The sequence below is a fragment of the Saimiri boliviensis genome, chromosome 17 (genome assembly GCF_048565385.1).
Source record: "Saimiri boliviensis isolate mSaiBol1 chromosome 17, mSaiBol1.pri, whole genome shotgun sequence".
Taxonomy (NCBI): domain Eukaryota; kingdom Metazoa; phylum Chordata; class Mammalia; order Primates; family Cebidae; genus Saimiri; species Saimiri boliviensis.
Genome location: NC_133465.1, coordinates 62,819,668 through 62,843,587, shown reverse-complemented (window position 1 = coordinate 62,843,587; position 23,920 = coordinate 62,819,668). Strand labels below are relative to the sequence as shown.

The window sequence follows — 23,920 nt, the reverse complement described above, 5'->3', positions numbered from 1 at the left end:
CGCTTCCGCCCCGCTTGGGGCCATGTTTATTTCCCGAGGGGCGAGCGAGGGGCGAGCGAGGGGCGGGCGAGGGGCGGGCGAGGGGCGGGCGAGGGGCGGGCGAGGGGCGGGCGAGGGGCGGGTGATAGGGGCGGGCGAGGGGGCGGGTGATGGGGGCGGGTGATGGGGGCGGGTGATGGGGGCGGGACCGGGCTTGCGCGGGGTTTTCTTAACGGGAGCGGTCGGGGAGGTGAGGTTGCCAAGGTTGGCCGTGAGCCTGCGACCGAAGTCATCCCTCCCCTGTCCGAGCAGAGCTGCTCGGTGGAGTTAGGTGTCGGGGTCGGGCCCCGCGGCCTGACGGCGTTGGCCCAGCCGCAGCCGCCGCTCTCCACGCGACTGGCGCTCGCGAGCGGACTCGGGCGCGCTCGCCGCCGCTGAGCCTCGGGTCGTTCCCCCGGTGCGGTTTTCGGAAGAGGGACATCCGCGCCCGTCGCGGTTCCCCGGAAGAGCTGCCTCGCCGCCCCTGAAGGGCTTCTGAACGCTTGTTTGGCGTCTGCTTGTCTTCTGCTGTTGACTCGTGTTGGGGATTTTTTCCATTTCGTTTAAAACCGACGTTTAGCCCCTGAAGACGTTTTCCCTGCGAGAGCCTGACCTCCGCGACCCCAGGGGAGGAGGGTGGCGGTCCGGGCGAAAGAGGCCGGGACGCCCCGGGGAACGCAGCTTCCGACGGGTGGGCGCCCCTCCACGTGGCCCAGGAATAGCAGAATCTGGGGAGTGTAGCTTGTTTCTGCTAAGTCCCAGACCCTTCCTTTTTTGGGGGCGGGGAGATTTCACCTACACCAGTGTTGACAAATGACGATGTGCTCAGCGGCCAGTCTGAGCCCCCAGCAACTCAGGGCCTCCCCTGCATCCCTGCTCTTCCCTCTCCCACCCGCCACCTCCGAATGCACAGAATTTCAATCTGCAAATACATGGTGCATTTATAATATTCGAGTTTACCTCGCAAAAGCCTTGCAGGGTAGGGAGAGGCAAAGGGTTCTCATCGTTCTTATTTTACAGATAGAGAAACGGGCTCGGGAGAGGCAAAGGGTTTACTCAAAGTGCAGTTTTCAAAGCTTGTCGGTGAGATTGTCTCATTTTCTGGGCTCATCCACCCTGCAAGAGAGGTAGGAATAATATTCCTAGTCTGTTCATGAGAAGAAAACCAGAAGAGCTTGTTTACCTGCCCAAATTGCCTAGCTAATAGGTGACCCAGTCAGCATTTGGATCTCGGTCTTTAAAGATCGCGCTCTTTTCTACATTTTCATGTAATTTCCCACAGATCACCCTCTGGTGGCGGGCTTGCAATTTGCAGTCTCTGATCCCATTCTGCAAGGGACACTTAAAGGCATTCGGCTGATAAGCATCTGCACTATCTCCTTTCTGTGTTTGGAGAATTCATTGCTGTCTAGCAACATCTTTTTTTCTGGGACCCCTTATAGCTATGGTGCAGGTCTCCAGCCTGGGACTGGTCCAGCAGACACAACTGCCTAGAACCTGGGTGAAAAGTTAGAAAAGTTAGTGTTGTTGAGAAGCAGGTGACAGCCGGGTGCGGCGGTTCACTCCTGTAATCCCAGCGCTTTGGGAGGCCAAGTTGTGTGGATCCCTTAGCCCAGGAGTTCGAGACCAGCCTGAGCAACATGGCCAAACCCCCTCTGTACAAAAAATACAAAAAGGGCCGGGTGCAGTGGCTCGTGCCTGTAATCCCAGCACATTGGGAGACTGAGGCCGGCAGATCACTTGAGGTCAGGAGTTTGAGACCAGCCTGGTTGACATGGTGAAACCCTGTCTCTACTAAAAATACAAAAACTAGCCAGGCGTGGTGGTGTACACCTGTAATCCCAGTTATTCAGGAGGCTGGGGCAGGAGACGGGAGTGTGAGGAAGGAGAGTCACTTGAACCTGGGAGGCGGAGGTTGCGGTGAGCTGAGACCGCGCCACTGCACTCCAGCCTGGGCAACAGAGTGAGACTCCATCTCAAAAAATAATAATAATAATAATAATAATAATAAAGAAAATTAGCCAGGAGTAGTAGTGCTGTGGACCTGTAGACCGGTAGTCCCAGTCATTTAGCAAGAGGCAAGTGATGCAGGATCACTTGTGCCTCTGGAGGTCAAGGCTGCAGCAGTGAGCCACGACTGAGCCACGATTGGGCCACTGCACTCCAGCCTAGGCAACAGAACAAGGCCCTGTCTCAAAAAAATAAAATGCAGGTGATGGCACAGGTATCACTAGCAACATCCACTCCCTAAGGACAGCAGGGGCAGTGAGCCCAGCTGTTCCCAGCTGCTAATGCTGGTGGTGGGGCTGGTGGCAGCCATCGGCACCCACAATGATGTCCTCAGCAGGATCACCCTGTGGTGTGCTCGACTGGGTTCTAAATGTTCTGTTTCCATTCCTTCCTGCCTGCCTGAACCCTGAGCCCACCTCCCCGTCTTTCCCAGAGATTCTATGAGCTGTCCAATGTCTTACTGATCAGTTTTGTTTCTTTGAAAATCAAAATCGGTTTCCCTGACTTGCCCTAGCCGTAACTGACATACTCTGCAGTAAGGGCACTGAGGTTCCAGCTCCATGAGAGTTTGGTGAAGCCTTTCGTACCACGAGAGGAGAAATGTCAACCTATCAGGGATGGGGTGGGGGCCCGGGGCTTTGTATCAGATGGCTCTCGTGCACCATACCTGTGAGCCCAGGTAGAGAAAAGACAAACTGGCCAGCTAAGTGTGTGTCTTTTGAGACAGGGTCTCACTGTTACCCAGGCTGGAGTGCAGGGGGTATAATCGTGGCTCACTGAAGCCTCCACCTTTTGGGCTCAAACGATCTTCCCTCCTCTGCCTCCCTAGTAGCTGGGATTATAGGTGTGTACCACCATGACCGGCTAATTTTTTGATTTTTTTTTTTTGTAAAGACAGGGCCTCCCTGTGTTGTCCAGGCTGGTCTTGAACTCCTGGGCTCAAGGGATCCTCCCACCTCAGTCTCCCAAAGCGCTGGGGTTACAGGTGAGCCACTGCCCCTGACCCAGAGTGTGTTTTGAAATCAGGGTGTTCCCTGCCTTTCCTCTGTATTTCTCTGGCCAAGTTCATCTGACTGGCCTGAAGATGCCACTGTTGTTCCTCTGCCTGCAGAAGTGAGCACTGACAGAAGCTGTCACCTGGTCCCTGGAAAAGCTCCCAGCCCTGGAGGAAATGTGTCTTTAACTCTTTACTCTCCATGGCTCCTTTCCGTGTCTTCCCCGAGACAGCACCATCCCCTTCCTCTGCCTTCTGCATATCAGCTGAGACCCTCAAAACCATGGATGGGAAGCGAAGATCTCAGCTTCAGCAGCCAAACTGGACACTGTGCTAGGGACAGCCGGACGGGGATGAGAACACAGAGCCTTTTTTCTCGAGGTATTAGGACGTACTGAGTGAAAGAGGCACCTTTTCGCCTTATTGCCGTGTTTAGTTCCAGTTTAGGGATGCGTACATGTGCGTTGTATGATGACCTTTAGCGTCAAGCAGCCTGCCTGAGCTCACACAGGCGCCTGTCTTCAGATCCCTTGGCTCTGGAAGTCCTTGATCTTTCTACGTTGTCACATTAGCTGCAAAGAAAATTTCAGAGTATCGAGATAGATGGCCCAAACAATTCTGAGCACCATTTGGACGGTACCCACACTGCTTCCTGATCCCGGGTGGGTCTCTGCAATCGATTTGGGCACTCAAGCTATCCAGTGATATGGGGGCAGATGACACATGGGGTGGCCATGCCTGGTAACCAAGCATCCGCGTGCTGGAGGGCTGTCTTTCAACACAGTGGATATACTCCGATGTTTTAGTTTCTTTAGACCCATCAGCACACTCTTGTTTTTTCGCTCACTCTGTCACCCAGGCTAGAGAGCAGGGGCATGATCTCAGCTCACTGCAGCCTCCTCATCCCGGATTCAAGCAATTCTCGTGCCTCAGCCTCCCGAGTAGCTGGGACTACAGGCGCACACTGCCACACCTGGCTATTTTTTTGTATTTTTAGTAGAGACAGGGTTTCACCGTTTTGGCCAAGCCGGTCTTGAACTCACCTCAGGTGATTCACCCACCTTGGCCTTCCAAAGTGCTGGGGTTACAGGGATTACAGGTGTGAGCCACTGCGCTTGGCTCTCCTTACTACTTAATAGAAATATAGAAAGTAAGCCAGGATTATGCCCAACGTAGAGGGTTTTAACACTGCAGATTTTGTAGACACATGTTCTTGCCTTATGCAATCTGTGATCTAGCATCTGGGAGTGTGGGTCCCATAGACCTTTGCTGTCAAACCTAACATTTCAATAAATATTTGCAAAATATGCCATGCATATATGTGATATAATCACAGTGTCTACACAAAGGACGTATTGGAAAAGGCACGGGGCCTTTTACCATCAGTTGCCTAATAACTGAAATAACAAAAGCAGTAAGAAAGTTCTCACGCATCTCATCTCACACCCACTCCAGCCCTTGTTCCAGTACCTCCTCTTCGGTGTAAGGTGGCTGCGTTTTTGGCACCTCCATATAGAATCTGAAGAGTGAAGCTGCTGAATCTTGACCTGTGCCCTGATGACACTGGACGAATGGGGTATTCTCTGATAAACTTAGGATGGAATAGAAACTGGGGATACCTAGAGAAGAGGGAATATGTGGGAGAGACAAAATTGCCTAGGAAAATGAAAATAAGAAATTCAACTCTAGCTAAGCTGGGAGAAATGGAAAGGGAGAAAGCGAGAAAGAGGGAAAAAAAAGGAGAGGAAATTGGAAATTGATCACGAATTAATAGACGCGGGAGGAAAGAAAGGGAAATTTGATGTAGTCAGGGATAGACTGTCAATAAAAGTAACATCTGGGGCAGGACAGGAGGTTGGATTCCACACTATTGCTCAGTGAGATTTGGACTTTTGGTGTTTGCTCTTGGCGGGGATGCCTGTGGGATCAAGAGAGCCCTAATGCAGTTGTCTTGACATCTTATCTTTATGGCAGTGTTTATCAGCCTGTGTCTACTGGAGGTGACATTTGTGGTAGGAGGGGTGGTTATTTGACTTAACTGTTTGCAGATAGCTGAGACTCTGCCTTCAACAAACAGCCAGGCAGGCATGTTTGCAGACGGCTCCTCCGTTGGCTCCTCCAGCCCCTGCTCTGCTGCCTTGTGTATCTGGCTGCCTCCTCAGAAACTCCACCTGGGGTCGGGCGCAGTGGCTCACGCCTGTAATCCCAGCACTTTGGGAGGCCAAGGCCGGTGGATCGCTTGAGGCCAGGAGTTTGAGACCAGCCTGGCCAACATGGTGAAACCCTGTCTCTACTCAAAATACAAAACTTAGCCGGGCATGTTAGTGGACACCTACCTCGGGAGGCTGAGGCAGGCGAATTGCTTGAAAACAGGAAGGTGGAGGTTGCGGCAAGCCGAGATTGTGCCACTGCACTCCAGCCTGGGCAACAAGAGTAAAACTCCTTCTCAAAAACAAACAAACAAAAAATTAACCTGACATGGTGGCATGCACTTGGAGTTTCAGCTATACTCAGGAGGCTGAGACAGGAGAATTGCTTGAACCCTGGAGGCAGAGGCTGTAGTGAGCCAAGATCACGCCATGGCTCTCCAGCCTGGGTGATAGAGGGAAACTCTGTCTGGAAAAAAACAAACAAACAAACAAAACTCCACTTGGGTGTCTAAGAGACATCTCAAATTTAACACATCCAGAACGACAGCTCTCTTCTTAATGCCCCCAGTCGTTCCTATCTCGGGAGATGGCACCGCCCAGCTGCTCATGGCTAAAACTCAGGAACCATCTTCTGCCTCTCTCATTCCCCACGCCCAGTCCTTTCACAAGCCCTGTAGGCTTTCCCTCCAAAACAGAGGCAGATGAACTTTTGCTATAAAGAGCCAGAGAGTAAGTGGACTTGGCAGACCCTGCAGTCTCCGTCTTTTTTTTTTTTTTTTTGGGGGGGAGTCGGGGTTTCACCATGTTGGCCAGACTGGTCTCGAACTCCTGACCTCAAGTGATCCGCCCACCTCAGCCTCCCAAAGTGCTGGGATTACAGGCGTGAGCTGCTGCGCCCAGCCATCCCTGCGGTCTCTGTCAACATGATTCAGCAAGGCCATTGTAGCCCCAAAGCAGCCACAAGTAGCACGTCAGCAGATGGATACGGTTGCATCCAGTAAGACTTTAGAGGCATCCCCCGACATCCAAGGGGGAATGGATCCAGCACCCCTGTGTATCTCCAAATTCGTAACGTCAAGGCCTGCAGTCAGCCTTATGAACCCTGTGAATATGATAAGTGGACCTTCCATATACACTGGTTTTGAATCCCACAAATTCTCTATTTTCGATCAGTATTTGGTTGACAAAAATCAGAAAAAAAGTGGACCCGTTCAGTTTAAACTCATGTTGTTCAAGGTCAACCGTGTTTACTAACACAAGCCAAGGGCCCATTTTGGCTCTTGGACCATGGTTTGCTGACCTCCTGCTCTTTCTCTGTCTCCACCGTCCAGCCTGCCAGTTTCTCATCCTTTCTTTCTTTTCTTTACTTTTTTTTTTTTTTTTTTTTTGACAGAGTCTTGCTCTATCTCCAGGCTGGAATGTAGTGGCACAATCTAGGCTCACTGCAACCTCTGTTTCCTGGGTTCAAGCAGTTCTCCTGCCTCAGCCTCCTGAGTAGCTGGGACTACAGGCGTGTACCACCATGCCCAGCTAATTTTTGTATTTTTAGTAGAAACAGAGTTTCACCATGTTGGCCAGGATGGTCTCGATCTCTTGACCTCGTGATCCACCTGCCTCAGCCTCCCAAAGTGCTGGGATTACAGGCAAGAGCCACCGTGTCTGGCCTACTTTTTTTTTGAGATGGAGTCTTGCTTTGTTGCCCAGGCTGGAGTGCAGTGGCCTTATCTCGACTCGCTGCAACCTCCACCTCCCGGGTTCAAGCGATTCTCCTGCCTCAGCCTCCCAAGTAGCTTGGATTACAGGCACATATTACCACATATAAAAAATTTTGTATTTTTATTAGAGAAGATTTTTGCCATGTTGGACAGGCTGATCTCGAACTCCTGGCCTCAAGTGACCCGCCCACCTTGGTCTCCCAAACTGCTAGGATTATAGGCATGAGCCACCATACCCAGCTCTTTTCTTTCCTTTTTTTTTTTTTTTTTTTTTTTTCTTTCTTGTGACAGGATCTTGCTGTGTTGCCCAGGCTGGAGTACAGTGGTGCAATCACAGCTCCCTGAAGGCTTGATCTTCCAGACTCAAGCAATCCTCCCACCTAAGCCTCCTGAGTAGCTGGGACTACAGGTGTATGCCACCACAACTGGCTAATTTTTAATATTATTTGTTTGTTTTGAGAGGGAGTCTTGCCTTGTCACCCAGTCTGGAGTGCAGTGGCACGATCTCGGCTCACTGCAACCCCACCTCCAGGCTCAAGCAATCCTCCCACCTCAACCTCCTGAGTAGGTGGGGCTACAAGGGGATGCCGCCATGCATGGCTAATTTTTTGTGTTTTTGGTAGAGATGGGGTTTTGCCATATTGCCCAGGCTGGTCTTGAACTCCCGAGCTCAGGCGATCTGCCCACCTCAGCCTGCCAAAGCGCTGGAATTACAGGCATGAGCCGCTGCATCTGGCTTAATTTACAATTTTTTTGTAGGAATGGCGTTTCACTGTGTTGCCCGGGCTGGTATTGAATTTCGAGTCTCAAATGATCCTTCTGCCATAGCCTCCCAAAGTGCTGGGATTATCAGCATGAGCCAACATACCCAGCCTCAACTTTTGACCCCCTTCAGTTCATGCTTCTTGCCACAAAACCCACTGAATCTTTGAAAAGTGGAAACCAGGTTTTGTGTATCCTCTGCTTAAAACCTACCCTGGCTACCCGTCCCTCTTGGCCAGATGCAAACTCCCATCAAAGACCTTCAAGTTCCTGCATGGCCTGACCCTGCCTGACCCACTCTTCCTCCCCTCTACTCTGGGCTCCCTGGCCACCTTTCTGCTTCATAAACAAGCTTTGGCTCACTTCTTCCTAAAGCCATTGTTTTTGCTGTTTCTTCTGCAGATCTTCATGTGGCAGTCAGCTCCTCCAAGAAGCCTGCCTGGACCACCCCAGTCTAAAATAATAAAAGCTAATATTTATCAACAGCTCAATACATGTCAGTCACTTCAGTAATCACTCTCATAAACCTTGAATGTGAACTATCTTAATCCTGCCCTTTTTCTTTTCTTGAGACAGGGTCTTGCCCTGTTGCCCAGGCTGGGGTGCAGTGGTGCGATCACAGCTCACTGTAGCCTCGACCACTTGGGCTCAAGTGATTTTCCCACCTTAGCCTCCTGAGGAGCTGGGACCACAAGGGTGTGCCATCAAGCCTCGATTTTTTTTTTTTTTTTTTTTTTTTTTTTTTGGAGAGACAGGTCTGGCTATGTTGCCTAGGCTGTTCTCAAGCTCTTGGGCTCCAGCAGTCTTCCCGCCTCGGCTTCCTAAAGTGCTGGGATTACAGGGTCGAGCCACTGTGCCTGGGGCCAAGGGAGGCTATGTAATTTGCCCCAAATCATTGAGGAAGTAGCGGAGTTGTGATATAAACCAGCTGTGTGGCTCTCAAACCCAGGCCTTTAAACCCTTCTCTCTTTTTTTTTTTCGAGATGGAATATGGCTCTGTCACCCAGGCTGGAGTGCAGTGACGCCTTGGCTCACTGCAACCTCCGCCTCCCAGGTTCAAATGATTCTCCTGCCTCAGCCTCCCGAGTAGCTGGGACTACAAGCGTGCACCAGCACGCCCAGCTAATTTTTGTATTTTTAGTAGAGATGAGGTTTCACCATGTTGGCCAGGATGGTCTCGATCTCTTGACCTCGTGATCCATCCACCTTGGCCTCCCAAAGTGCTGGGATTACAGGCGTGTGCCACCGTGCCCAGCTTAAGTTTTGTATTTTTAGTAGAGATGGGTTTTACCATCTTGGCCAAGCTAGTCTCGAACTCCTGACTTCAGGTGATCCGGCTGCCTCGGCCTCCCATAGTGCTGGGATTACAGGTGTGAGCTACTGTGCCTAGCCTGCTTATGCATTTTTATCATAGCATTTGTCAGTGTTGAAATTACATGTTCATCTATTTATGTGTTTTTGTTAAGTGTCTCTCTCACAATAAGGAGCAGAGACTTTTTTTTTTTTTTTTTTTTTTTGAGACAGGGTCTTGCTATGTTTCCCAGGTTGGTCTCAAACTCTTGGGCTCAAGGGATCCTCCCAACAGCCTCACAAGTAGCTCGGACTACAGGCGTGTACCACCATACCTGTCTTCTGCTCTGTCTTTTGTCTTTCTTACTAAATTCTCAGCTTCTAAAGCAATCTCTGGCACACAGTAGACACTCACTATTCATTGAGTGCCTGAAAAAATATTTAGTTTTGTATTAAGGTGACTTCCTGATATGCCAAAAAAAAAAAAAAATCTGTAAATATTCCAACTATGCGTTACCCTACAATTCTTAAGTGAGACAAAGAAAATGACCAGATTGATTTGGGCTAGTTTCAGAAATGCTGAATTCATTCATATTTATATTCATGTCCAACATTAGCCCTTCCCTCCCCCTCAAACAATTCGAAGTCTGGACTTTTGAATGTTCCTTATGGAGTTAGCGAAGGCTCCTGTCCCTTTTAAGCCTTTTTATTCTCTGATTCTGGTGCCCAGTCTCCAGGCACCTCACCTGTCTGGGTGGTTCTTTCGCACCTGCCCCCACCTCTGCAAGCAGCTCCTTCATTCCATTCATTTCCGTTAGACCCTTGCAAGGGCGCCATCTGTCTCCAGCTGGACCCGGGAGCCAGGCAGATGGTGATAGACCCAGGATTAACTGCATGTTCCTCCCTCTCTGGTGAGCACCAGGCCCCAGGCCAACCGTGGTCCCACGCTGGAGGGAGGGGGAAAAGAGCTCAGCGATTTCTAACATACCACAAACTGCTAAGTTTCCAGAATGCTTTGGCAAGATGAAGCTCTGTTTAGGGAGGTGGAAATTTATTCCCGGTCTCCTGTGGTAGAGACCATTTAATTAGGCTTAACAGAGGAGTAAAGTCCTCTAGCCAGAAAGGAACGCTCTTTGTGCAGCGTGTACCACCTTATCAGGTCGTCAGCTAATTGCATTTACTTTTCTGCCCTCTGATTTGCTTTTGTTTTGCATCACATGGCTGGTTTTGTTAGTGTTGGCCAGGCTTTCTACCGATGGCAGGTTTAGAAGCCGTGGTTTAATATTAGTGATTTTGGGAAATGATCCACTGTTTAACAACCAAAACATTTCTGACCTTCTTTTGCTCTAATTAAAGGTGAGGGGACGCTCATATGTACTGGACACCTCTCTATGTCTGATAATGTGACAAATGTCTTCAATATTTTCTTTCATCCCATCTTTACAGAATTCTGCGAGGTACTTGGTATTAGCCCTGTTTTGTCTCTGCAAGGTCAGGCACTTTCTCAAGGTCACACTTTGTGTAGGTGGTCATGCAATGTGGAGAAATGGTTAAGAGTGCAGGTTCCAGGCCGGGCATGGTGGCTCATGCCTGCAATCCCAGCACTTTGGGAGGGTGAGGCGGGTGGATCACGAGGTCAGGAGTTCAAGACCAGCTTGGCCAAGATGGTGAAACCCCGTCTCTACTAAAAACTACAAAAATTAGCCTGGCATGGTGGCACATGCCTCTAATCCCAGCTATTCGGGAGGCTGAGGTACACCACCGGACCTGTCTTCTGCTCTGTCTTTTGTTTTTCTTACTAAATTCTCAGCTTCTAAAACTGCTTAACTGCTTGAACGTGGGAGGCGGAGGTTGCAGTGAGCCGAGATCATGCCACTGCACTCCAGCCTGGGTGATAGAGCAACATTCCTGACTTAAAAAAAAAAAAAAAAAAGAGTGCAGGTTCTGGGCAAGTGACACAAGTATTCCATGCCTCAGTTTGCTCGTCTGTATGATGGGAAGAAAAGTAGCACCGACTTCAGAGAGCTCTTATGGGAATTGAATGAGATGATGCATATTATTAAGTGCTTAAAATAGGGCTTGGTACATAGTGAACAATCAGCTAATTATTTTCTGATTTTAGTCTAATATACTCTAAGCAACTGAAAATTTGTTATGTTTTGGATTTGAGTGAAGAAAGATGAGAAGGTGATAAGTTGGTTTTGGGGGCCTAATTGCTAAGTTCTTGGCTTTTCTCTGCAGTCAGCTTTGCTGTCACTGAGACCTGGTGTGTCTTTATGGCATTTTTAGGGCACCTCTTTGTCATCTGCTTCACAATGACTTAAACAGCCATTCTGTTTAAACTAGGCTACAAAATCTGGAAGAAATCAGATGGGACCATTAAAAATCAGTCTGTGGGCTGGGCGTGGTGGCTCACACCTATAATCCTAGCATTTTGAGAAGCTGAGGCAGGTGGATCATCTGAAGTCAAGAGTTCCAGATCAGCCTGGCCAACATGGTGAAACCCCATCTCTACTAAAAATACCAAAAATTAGTTGGGCATGGTAGCAGGTACCTGTAATCCCAGCTAGTTGGGAGGCTGAGGCAGGAAAATCACTTGAACCCAGGAGATGGAGGTTGCAGTGAGCCGAGATCATGCCACTGCACTCCAGCCTGGGCAACAGAGCAAGACACAGTCTTCTAGGAAAAAAAAAAAAGAAAAATCCATCTGTGGACAAAATGGGACTTACCAGTATTTGCCTATTTTCAAGATTTTTCTTTTTTTTTTTCTTTCCCTTTTACTTTCAGACAAATGATTGCCAAGACCTTGATAACATCCAAAAAACACTTCATAGGCTTTTTGTTGGGCTTAGAGTTTTAAAACCAATTGTTAAGTTTACCTATTTCTAGTTCAGGGTTTTTGGGAACTTGGAAAGTGTAGGTTATGTCACTTAGGACTCTGGCCCATTTTCCTGAGCGTGTAGGGTGTTTTTTCAGAGGTAGGTGGGGACAGAGGTGAGTTAATGTAGCTGGCCCAATGAGCCAACTTCAATCTGAGTCTCTTTGATTGCAAATATGATTTTGTGTGAAAATAGCTATAAAAGGGTACACTTGTAATTTTTTTTAAAAAGTAAGTCACTAAAAAGAAATATTTGTGACTTGTTTTCTAGGAATAGGATTATGCAATCACTTTTAACAGCAAATAGGGAGGTAAATTAATCGAACAGAGAAACATACCCAGTCACAAAGTCTCATTAGGAAGCAAAAGCAGTTTTAACTGTTTTATCAAAATACTGGGCATGCAGAGATGACCTATTAGTAAGAGTAATCACATTCAAAATACAATAATAATAATAAGAAGTGCTGTGGCTCATGCCTGTAATCCCAGCACTTTGGGAGGCTGAGGTGGGCAGATCACTTGAGGTTAGGAATTAGAGACCAGCCTGGGCAACATGGTGAAACCCCATCTCCACTATAAATATAAAAATTAGCCGGGCATGGTGGCGTATGTCTGCAATCCCAGCTACTGGGGAGACTGAGACAGGCAAATTGCTTGAACCTGGGAGGCAGAGGTTGCAGGGAGCCAAGATGGCACCCACTGCACTCCAGCCTGGGTGACAGAGCGAGAAACTCCATCTCAAATCATCATCATAATAAAAATTCTAGCTGTAGACCAGGTGCACACTTATTCTCGGCATGTTAAAACCATCAATCACGTGACATAATTAAATTGTTTTTGAGTCAGGGCTGATGAAGCCTTTTCTTAGATGTTTCAGGCTTCCTTGTCTCCATGTATCCTTCAAAGACTGGGGTGAGCTTAAACGGTTGTCAGCACCATCCAAAAGGACAGAGCAAGGGGAGGTGTGTGTGCAAGCCATGTGGAAAGAGTGTTCAGTTTCCTTTGATCATGATTGATCTACTGTTTATAAGAATCTGCTGTTGTTTATGGATGAGTGACAGCCTGAGAGTGATGGATAGATGAGCTATGAAGTCAGGAATAGGAAGACTTCAGGAACAATGCACTGCGTGTACTATACTAGCTTTCAACGAGTTCTAAATGTCAGCTCCCTGTACTCCACGCCCTGCTCGTTACTGATGAGATGGCTCTCAGGGTGTTGGACCCTCGAGTGGAGACTTTCCTGGGCCTTTCCCCTCGAATTGTCTGCTGCTACTTTTTATTGGCAATCAGAGTGCAATTATGGGACTCTGTGAGCTGGCTGAGCTGGCTGGTTACCCCTCCGAGTTGGCTGCCTGTTCTAACTAGGAGCCCTTTTCTCCTGCTCAGCCACATATTAAATTGCTTCTGTCCAAGGGCAGCCTAGATCCAAAGGAGGGAGAGATGGAGAAAAAGAATGAGACCCAGCTCTGCTCCATCCACCCTGGATGAAATGCCTTTGTTGACTCCTTCAAAATCGCTTCCCAACTGCGTTTTATGAAAACGAAGTGTCTGTTTCTAGTTGTTTAAAGGAGGTATTGTGGAATTCTCAAATGCCTCGTTAAAAAGGGATTTTGAGGCTGAGGCTAGTGGATCACTCGAGGTCGGGAATTCAGCCTGGCCAACATGGTGAAACCCCGTCCCTACTAAAATGCAAAAATTAGCTGGGTGTGGTGACACACCCCTATAATCTCAGCTACTGGGGAGGCTGAGACATCAGAATCGCTTGAACCCAGGAGACAGAGGTTGCAGTGAGCTGAGATTGCATCACTGCACTGCAGCCTGAGTGACAGAGCTTTTATTTTTATGTTTTATTTTTAGGGACGGGGTCTCTCTCTTTCATCCTGGCTGAAGTGCAATGGCGCAATTGTAGATCGATGCAGCCTTAACCTCCCAGGCTCAAGTGATTCTCCTGCCTCAGCCTCCCAAGTAGCTGAGACTACAGGTGTTCACCACTATACCTGGCTAATATTTCGATTTTTTTTTTTTTGTAGAGATGATTGTTCTCTATGTTGCTGAGGCTGGTCTTGAACTCCTGGGCTCAAGTAGTCTTCCTCCCTTTGCCTTTCAAAGTGCTGAGGTTATAATTTTAAATAGAAACTATAAGAGGATGTTGTTTTGAAAGACAGATCAAGGGCATAATTAAAGGAAACAAACTCTAATTGCTGAATATTTTTTTTTTTTTTTTACAAAAAAGAAAAATCTTTTTATTTGGGATCTCTTTTCAATTCAAAGTTTAAGGGACTGTTTATACTTTTTTTTTTTTTTTTTTTTTTTTTTTTTTTTTAAAGAATAAAGAAGAGGAAGAAAGAGGAAGAAGGAGAGAGGATGGGGGTATTGCTTTATTGCCCGGGCTAGAATGCAGTCTAAATATGGGTATGCCTATAATTGTCCTTAATAATGGAGACATGAAAGAAAATGAGGGAAGAGAATAGCAAACAAGGAGCCAACCAAGATTTCCTTTAAACTTCTAAGTTGATATGATGTGGTACTGATAAGAGTGTATATTTTGTATATTTAAAGTGCAGAGTTCTATAAATGTTAATTACATTTACTTGTTCCAGATCTGAGTTCAAGTCCTGAATATCGTTGTTAATTTTCTGTCTCATTGATCTGTCTAATATTAATGTTGAAGTCTCCCACTATTATTATGTGGGAGTCTAAGTCTCTTTATAAGTCTTGTATGTCTGCGTATTCCTGTATTGGGTGCGTATATATTTAGGATCTTTAGCTCTTCTTGTTGTTGCATTGATCCTTTTATCATTATATAATGTCCTTCTTTGCTTCTTTTGATCTTTGTTGCTTAATTGTAACTTCTGCTTTTTATTTATTTATTTTAGCTCTCTGTTTGGTTGGTAAATCTTTCTCCATCCCTTGTTTGGAGTCTTTGTGTATCCTCAAATGTGAGATGGATCTGGATGCAGCATACTGATGGGTTTTAGTTTTTTATTCAAATTGCCTGTCTTTGGATTGGGGGATTTAGTCAATTTAAATTTAGAATTAATAATAATATATGTGAGTTTAATACTGCCATTAGCTGGCTATTTTGTCCATTAGTTGATGTAAATTCTTCATTATATTGATGCTCTTTTTGATAATTTTTTTAGAAAGGCTGATACTGTTTGTTCCTTTCATATGTGTAGTGGTTCTTTCAGAAGCTCTTGTAAAGCAGGCCTGGTGGTGATGAAATCTCTGAGTGCTTGCTTATTCACAAAAAACTTTATTTTTCCTTCACATGTGAAGCTTAGTTTGGCTGGATGTGAAATTCTGGGTTGAAAGTTCTTTTCTTTAAGGATGTTGAATATTGGCCCCCACTCTCTTCTGGCTTGTAGGGTTTCTGCTGAGAGATCTGCTGTAAGTCTGATAGGCTTCCCTTTGTGGGTAACCTGACCTTTCTCTCTGGCTGCCCTTAGTATTTTCTCCTTCATTTCAACCCTGGTGAATCTGACGATTATGTGCCTTGGAGTTGCTCTTCTTGAGGAATATCTCTGTGGTGTTCTCTGTATTACCTGGAGTTGAATATTATCCTGCCTTACTAGGCTGGGAAAATTTTCCTGAATAATGTCCTGAAGCGTATTTTCCAGCTTGGATTCATTCTCTTCATCACATTCAGGTACACCTATCAAGCGTAGATTAGGTCTTTTCACATAGTCCCATATTTCTTGGAGACTTTGCTCGTTCCTTTGTATCCTTTTTTCTCTAATCTTGTCTTCTTGTTTTATTTCATTGAGTTGGTCTTCGACCTCTGATATCCTTTCTTCTGCTTGATCAATTCGGCTGTTAAAACTTGTGCATACTTCACGAAGTTCTCCTATTGTGTTTTTCAGCTCCATCAATTCACTTATATTCCTCTCTAAATTGTGTATTCTTGTTAACATTTCGTCAAATCTTTTTTCAAAGTTCTTAGTTGCTTTAGATTGGGTTAAAACAAGTTCTTTTAATTCACAGAAGTTTCTCATTATCCACATTTTGAAGCCTGCTTCTGTAATTGGAACACACTCGTTCTCCATCAAGCCTTGTTCCGTTGCTGATGAGGAACTGTGATCCCCCGCTGAGGGAGAGGCGTTCTGATCTTGGGCATTCTCAGCCTTTTTTGGCCGCTTTCCTCCCTTCGTTATAAATTTATCCATCTGTGGTCTTTGAATTCACCGTCTTTGTAATTAGGTTTCTGAGTGGACGTCCAACTTACTGATTCTCAGCGCCGAAATCTGAGCAACCCACTGCACCGACCAAATCAGCAGCGTTAAGATTGATGGTGCTTTTCCGACTCTGCACCAAGAACCGTCGCTCCAAGGCGCCGGCAAAACCGCCTCGCCGGTCACAAGAGTCGCGCTGGCGACCCGTGGGGCTCCTCCGCTGGGAATCTCCTGGTGCGTGAGCAACAAGAATTCATGTGAAGGTGTGGCGTCCTCTCATTCTTTGCGCTTTCAGTGGGAGCTACAATCCCGAGCTGTTAGTGATCAGCCATCTTGGATCTCTCTCCCTAATTGCTGAATATTAAACATGTGAGACTCCCTGCTCAAAGGCAGCTGGTCTCCTGTCTTGACTTTGCAGAGATTACCTGGGCCTCCACTGACTTTGATACTTTTTTTTTTTTTGAGATGGAGTCTCACTCTGTCACCAGGCTGGAGTGCAGTGGTGCGATCTCGGCTCACTGCAATGTCTGCCTCCCAGGTTCAAGTGATTCTTTTGCCTCAGCCTCCAGAGTGGCTGGGACTATAGGCGTGCGTCACCACACCCAGCTAATTTTTGTATTTTTAGCAGAGACGGGATTTCACCATGTTGACCAGGATGGTCTCGAACTCCTGACCTCATTATCCGCCTGCCTCAGCCTCCCAGAATGCTGGGATAACAGGCGTGAATCACTGTGCCTGGCGACCTTGACACTCTTTTTTTTTTTTTTTTTGAGGCGGAGTTTTGCTCTTGTTACCCAGGCTGGAGTGCAATGGCGCAATCTCGGCTCACCGCAACCTCCGCCTCCTGGGTTCAGGCAATTCTCCTGCCTCAGCCTCCTGAGTAGCTGGGATTACAGGCACGCGCCACCATGCCCAGCTAATTTTTTGTATTTTTAGTAGAGACGGGGTTTCACCATGTTGACCAGGATGGTCTCGATCTCTTGACCTCGTGATCCACCCGCCTTGGCCTCCCAAAGTGCTGGGATTACAGGTGTGAGTCACTGCGCCCAGCCTGACACTCTTTAAGGTGAAGCTGATCTCTGAACAGACGTCGCTGCTGATGCAACCTGCCACATCGGTGTCTCACCTTGCTGCTTCTCCAGCAATTAACATGTACTTTATTGGTCCTGGAGACAGGAAGGAAGCCCTCAAAATCCCAAACCCTCTAAATACCCATTTTCATGTCTGCCCAACATCCCAGAACCATATTCCTGGTATCCAACCAAATTTTGTGTCAGCTCAACTGGATTAGAAATGTACTGTTTAAAACCAGGAAGCAAGAGGTTTCTTGGGCTGCAAAAACAAACCTCCATCGTGTGGCTGAAGTTGCACGTCCTGCTACCTTTGAGCTTGAAAACCCTTGGAGATAGGTGGTCACGTGAAGGTGGAGCGGGAAAGAAGAGTGGAACAGCTGTGATGTGTCATCTCCCGAGCCCATCCACCTGGGAGTTTGGAAGAGATATTTAGGACACGATTTTCATCTGCCGAAAAGTGCTTAAGCTGAAGCTAAACAAAGTAAGTCTTCCTTCTGCCCAAGCCTTTGCTCTGTGAGTGTTCAGCACGCTGGGCTGGCAGCACAGCTGAGACTGGGCTAGCTTTAATTAATCTTGAGAATGAACCCTGGAGATCAGACTTCTGTTCCTCAAGGAAAGAGATAACAATACTCTCTTCTCCGTCATATACCGGCTGGTACTTAAGCAAACAAGAGGAGCCAAGGTAAATATCCCAAGCCACGGAAATGAGCAAGCAGGACCATGGACAAGGGGAGGGTTTCCTTTCTGTTTAAGAGACTCTTGCAGAGCTGTGCTCACGGGAGAGGAAGAGAGCAGCCACTCATTTTCTGTATCACAGCTTCCCCATAGGGTCCAGCCCTGGCTTTGTATTAAGAAGCATGGTGGGACGGGGAGCACGGGGAAGAAATGTCTTTGACGAGAGCTGTCATTGATGAGACTCAATTGAATAATTATTTTCAGTGATTTTTCTGTGAAGAAATTATATCGTTTTCCTTATGCAAAAATGTTGCTGTTAGTACGAGCGTTTTGTGTTGATGGACTGGCGGGGGTGATTTGTAGGAAACTGTTCACACCCTTTTGCCAACTCTTTTTGTTGTTGTTGTTGAATTGAGGCAGCTTGTTACAGCAGGGACAGCTGGCTGGGGCTAGGCAGCTAGGCGTGCAGTCTGTGATCCAGCATGGAATTCTCTGGGTACAAAATTAGTTTATGCACAAGCTCCTCCTCCCTGTTGTGGCAGCAGTGTAGAAAAAAATGACTAAATATCCCTAGATTCGAGATGAGTTAGTCAAATTTTCGTTCTCACCCTCTGTTGAAAGCTACTGGAGAATCTCTGCCTTGAGGTCTTGCCGAGACAATGTAGGATGTATGCAACATGTACACGTACGTCACACACATCTCCCAGGTGTGCATGTGCACCCCATGAGTGCCTCACATGTATGTGCATGCATATCCTACATGTGTGAGCGTGTCTTTCACATGCATGGTACTTAAGCAAACAAGATGGGCAGATGTTGACTGACCCATGGAAATGGGCTGGAGCAGGGCAGTGGAGGGGAGGGCATCATACATGTGAAGCATCACACACGTGCTCTGTTGTGCCACCTATATGCATGTACATTACATGTGTGTTTGTGTGTGCACGTGCTTGGGAGCACAAACGGGAGTGAAGGTGCAGGTTGAGAACTTGAGAGGCTTAGAACACCACCCAGGTCTCCCGAGAAGTGGGATGCTAGTTATTGTTAAGAAAGCCACTAAGCCTTGGTTGTTACATTAGTCTGTTCTCATGCTGTTAATAAAGACATATCCGAGACTGGGTAGTTTATAAAGCAAAGAAGTTTAATTGACTCAGAGTTCTGCAAGGCTGGGGAGGCCTCAGGAAACTTACAGTCATGGCAGAAGAGGAAGCAAACACGTCCTTCTTCACATGACAGCAGCAAGGAGAAGTGCAGAGCGAAGCAGGGGAAAGCCCCTTATAAAACCATCAGATCCTGTGAGAACTCACTCATTATCACCAGAACAGTGTGGAGGTGACCACCTCCATGATTCAATTAATTACCTCCCATTGGGTCCCTCCCACAACACGTGGGGATTTTGGGAGCTGCAGTTCAGGATGAGATTTGGGTGAGGAGACAGCCAAACCATATCAGTTATGTTACATGAGAACCATTTAGGTTTCTTGTTTAAAAATCATACCCATGAGAAAGATGTCAGCATACTCAGCAATGAACGTATCCCCTTACGTGGGAACAGGGACCCTCCCAGGAACTGATAGCTCAGCCCCCTGGGAGGGCAGAGGAAGCATGGCTGCTCCCTAGCTGCACCTGCTGAGTTGACAGATAGCCCCAGAGAGCTGGTGGTGAGTCTTCCTCTCTTGAGACTAGCAGATATCCTTTGGGGTCCCTGTACTGGTGGCTTGGCAAGGTATTCTTTGTAAGGATCTGGGGTGATTGTGTCTCCCTCTGTGTCCAGGGCTAAAACAGTCTTATTGAGTAGCCCCCCAGCAGCCCTTAGGACTGGGTTCGTCCTGGGCTTCACATTCTCTCTTCAAGGACTCCCACTGCAAAGGGACATTCTCTATGGCTTAAGCAACTGGAGGCCCTGTCACTGAATAATTGGAGTGGACAGGCTGTGGGATGTCTTTTCAGATTTCATCGAAGGTGGTCTTGCATCATATTTCTTAACAGGCTTTTCTAAAAGGATAGGACAATTTTATCTCTAATCAGGACATTCCTTTCCTGCTTCCAGGCCTAGTAGGATCAGGAAATGAACTTAGTGTCCCCACTAGGCGCCAATAGCTAAGCAAAGAGGTGTTCTTTCCCTGCCCCCCGCCCCAAGCAGCCCGTCCCTTCAATAATTCCGGGAAAGAGAGAGATGATGAAAAATTGGCCGAGCGTGGTGGCTCATGTCTGTAATCCCAGCACTTTGGGACACTGAGGCAGGTTGATCATCTGAGGTCAGGAGTTCGAGACCTGCCTTGCCAACATGGCAAAACCTCATCTCTACTAAAAATAGAAAAAATTAGCTGGGTGTGGAGGCACATGCCTGTAATTCCAGCTACTTGGGAGGGTGAGGCAGGAGAATCACTTGAACACGGGGGTCAGAGGTTGCAGTGAGCAGAGATCATGCCACTGCACTCCAGCCTGGGCGACAGAGGAAGATTTCTTCTCAAAAGAAAAAGCAGAAAGAAAAAAAAAAGACAAGCCTTGCGCTTCTCTACTTAAACTCTTTCTTATCCACCTGAAGTTGAGTCTCCATGTCATCAACTCTCTCATGCCTAAAATCTTTGCCCAAAAGGAAGCAGATGTTCACTGAGCTGCGTGATGAAGCCACACCATTTCATTTTAATGATCTTATGCTCACTTTTAATCTTAGGGAGTCAATAATGACTTTATGGTCAGCCTGGTTAAGTCTTGGTTACTATTTAGCTCTGTTTTTAAGCAGAATCCAGGTAACATACTACCTGAGTCATCTAAAGGAGAAAATGATTACCCCCTGCCCCCTCCCCATGTTCAGTTGCTACTGAGTTAAGGGGAGGTGGTGGGTCATTCTTGAAAGTGGCAGTGGGGGGTGAGAGGTGTGAAATCTTGTCCCTGAGCCATCATTCTCAACCTTAATACTTCGCCGACTTGGATAACAGGAGCTGCAGAAGCTCTTCAGCTATAAGCAGAATACAGTCCCTGGTGCCTTCTTGCTAGATGAGCTGCTGGAAAACAAATTAGAGATTCTGGGCCAGGTGCGGTGGTGGCTCATGCCTATAATCCCAGCACTTTGGGAGGCCAAGGTGGGAGGATCACGAGGTCAGGAGTTCAAGACCAGCCTGGCCAACATGGTGAAACCCCATCCCTACTAAAAATACAAAAATTAGCCCGGCATGTTGGCATGCACCTGTTGTACAAATTTGGTGATCCCAGCTATGCAGGAGGCCGAGGCAGGAGAATCGCTTGAAACTGGAAGGCAGAGGTTACAGTGAGCTGAAATCCTGCCACTGCACTCCAGCTTGGGCGAAGGGCGAAACTCCATCTCAAAAAAAAGAAAAAAAAAAAAAAAGAGACTCTGCCCATGGGAATGTTCCCAGAAATTCACATATTAAAAGCAAAACAAGTATGTAGGTAAAGGTTTACTCTGATAGAACGTTTGATGGGAAATTCAATGTTTTTGAATCTGGCAAAAATGTGGATGAGACAAATGATTGTCGTTACTGTAAGTTCCACTGCTTGGCTTGCCAGATTTGGGAGTCTTAGAATGACACACGTATTGGAAACACTAATCAGACCTTCCCAACCATCTCTGGAAACTTTTGATGATTCTCTTGCCACTTTCTTTCTTTTCTTTTTTTTACTGTTTATGGAATTTTTATTAGAGCAAGATTTTTACAATCCAAATTATGTTTCCTTGCTCAGTTATTTCCGTTGCCTAAAACAGAACTGATATTTTGAGCTGTTCCACAGTAAAGAATTACAAATTAAAGGAATGCTTTAAATTTTTGTACTTTGCTGAAAATTCCTTTCCCCAGGGTCTATAAACATTAATTTGTTTTTATATTTTACTTATTTGTTATGGAGTTTTTTGTTTTTGTTTTTGTTTTTTTTTGGTTGGTTGTTTTAAAATCAACAGATAACCTAAGATGAGCATTATGTCTGCTACCCTTTTACCCACCTTTCTTTAGCAAGGTCAAAGGTCATGTGTGCCTTCCGCTGTAATTTTACTTTCTTCATTGAATAGTCACATTCGGAGCTGATCAGGAACATGGATCTTTTTTTTCTTTCTTTCTCTTTTTCTTTTTCTTTTAAAGACACAGGATCTCACTACATTGCCCAGGCTGGTCTCAAACTCCCGGATTCAAGTGATTCCCCTGCCTCAGCCTCCCAAAATGCTGGGATTACAGATGTGAGCCACCACCCCCAGCCCAGAACATGTATTTTGACAGCGCTTTGCTTCCCACCTGTCTCTGCAATCAGCCTGTGCACTTTTCTAGCGTGGTGCTTCTCATTTAGGGTAGCTGTGGCTACGAGTTTCAGCAAGAATCCCTTGTATTCCGTCATGGAGAGAAGGTTACATTTGTGTAAGCAAATAGATTCCAGTTCATTGCCAGATCTAGAAGCCCCATCACCTAGCCCGCGTGTTCCTCTCTGTGTGCCATTTTATTTTCCAGTGTCCTTCTGCCTTCTAGATCCTGCCAAGCTACGGTATGAACCCCACTGAAGTTTTTCTTCTTCTTTTTTTTTTTTTTGAGATGGAGTCTTGCTCTGTCACCCAGGCTAAAGTGCAGTAGTGCCATCTCAGCTCACTGCAACCTCCGCCTCTGGGGTTCAAGCGATTCTCCTGCCTCAGCCTCCCAAGTAGCTGGGATTACAGCCACCATGCCTGGCTGATTTTTGTATTCTGAGTAGAGATGGGGTTTCCTCATGTTGGCTACGCTGGTCTTGAACTCCTGACCTCAGGCGATCCGCCTGCCTCAGCCTCCCAAAGTGCTGGGATTACAGGCATAAGCCACCACGCCCAGCACTGCTAAAGTTTCATCTACCCGTCCAATATTACCCAACTCTGTTACTGAAACACAGCTAACATTATTCAGCATAGGCCACAATATCATATTATCTTTCCCAATATCTTTTTCACTGAGTCCACTTAGGTTTAATCAGTGCTTAACTACCTACGTTAATGGCAGTTAAGTGGCAGCATGTATAACCCAAGTGATGAGATAGTCTGAAATCAATGGGGTGCATTACTTTTTATTTCCCCCCAGCACCCAGAAGATTTGTCTTCAGCATTAAATATGGAATGGAGACTAAATTTTTTGAATTAAAATGATGTTAACCTTTAAATTAGCATGTTCATTCTCTCTTTTGAATAAAAGAAAACCAGAGAGCAAGTTATCTTTGAAACAGATATTTCAGAAAGGGGAGAATACCTTTCCCTAAGGCAGAAACCTAACTGCATATTTGGATGAAATTGTAGCATCAAACTCAAAAGGCCTGTCATTCAGTCTTAGAATGGTCATCCTGCTGAGGAAGGCTCACAGATGCCTGGGTCTGCATTTCATTTTCAGGTTATAGGTGGCTGCTTTGACTCTGACCTCCCTACAGGCAGTTTCTCTGGTCACAGGGTCATGAATACTCTAGAATTTGTCTTTTTTTTTTTTTTTTTTTTTTTAAGACAAAGTTTTTCGCTCTTGTTGCGCAGGCTGGAGTGCAATGGCACAATCTCAGCTCACTGCAACCTCCACCTCCCAGGTTCAAGCCATTCTCCTGCCTCAGCCTCCCGAGAAACTGGTATTGCAACGCCTGCCACCACCATGCCGGCCTAAGTTTTTGTATTTTTAGTAGAGATGGGGTTTCACCATGTTGGCCAGGCTGGTCTTGAACTCCTGACCTCAGGTGATCACACGAAACTGGACATTAAGAAAACCACCTGCCTTGGCCTCCCAAAGTACTGGGATTACAGGCATGAGCCACCACACCTGGCCTGTAGAATTGATCTTCTCTGCCTTGAAATTATTTCTACCAATTCTTGGTCCTTTGGAATCATTTCCCTAAGTCAAACTCAGCATTTATTCAAGGACCCTGGAACATCTCACATTATAATAATTGTAAAGTTAGGCCTAAAGCATTTTCTTCCAAATCTTTGCTTGTTTCTATTTAAACACACACACACATACACACACACACACACACACACACACACACACACAAAAGCAGGTCAGGAGTTCGAGACCAGCCAGACCAACGGTGAAACCCTGTCTCAAGCATGGTGGCGCGTGCCTGTAATCCCAGCTACTAGTGAGACAGAGAGGAGAATCACTTGAACCCAGGAGGCAGAGGTTGCAGTGATCCGAGATCACCCCACTGTATGCCAGCTTGGGTGACAAAGCGAGAGTC

The 23,920-nt window shown here is 46.7% G+C and overlaps 1 protein-coding gene across 1 annotated transcript in view; it reads left to right on the top strand.

Moving 5' to 3' along the window:
- Positions 1-23,920, top strand: part of SLC39A11 (solute carrier family 39 member 11) — a 541,921-nt gene that overhangs the window by 882 nt on the left and 517,119 nt on the right. The window lies entirely within an intron of this gene.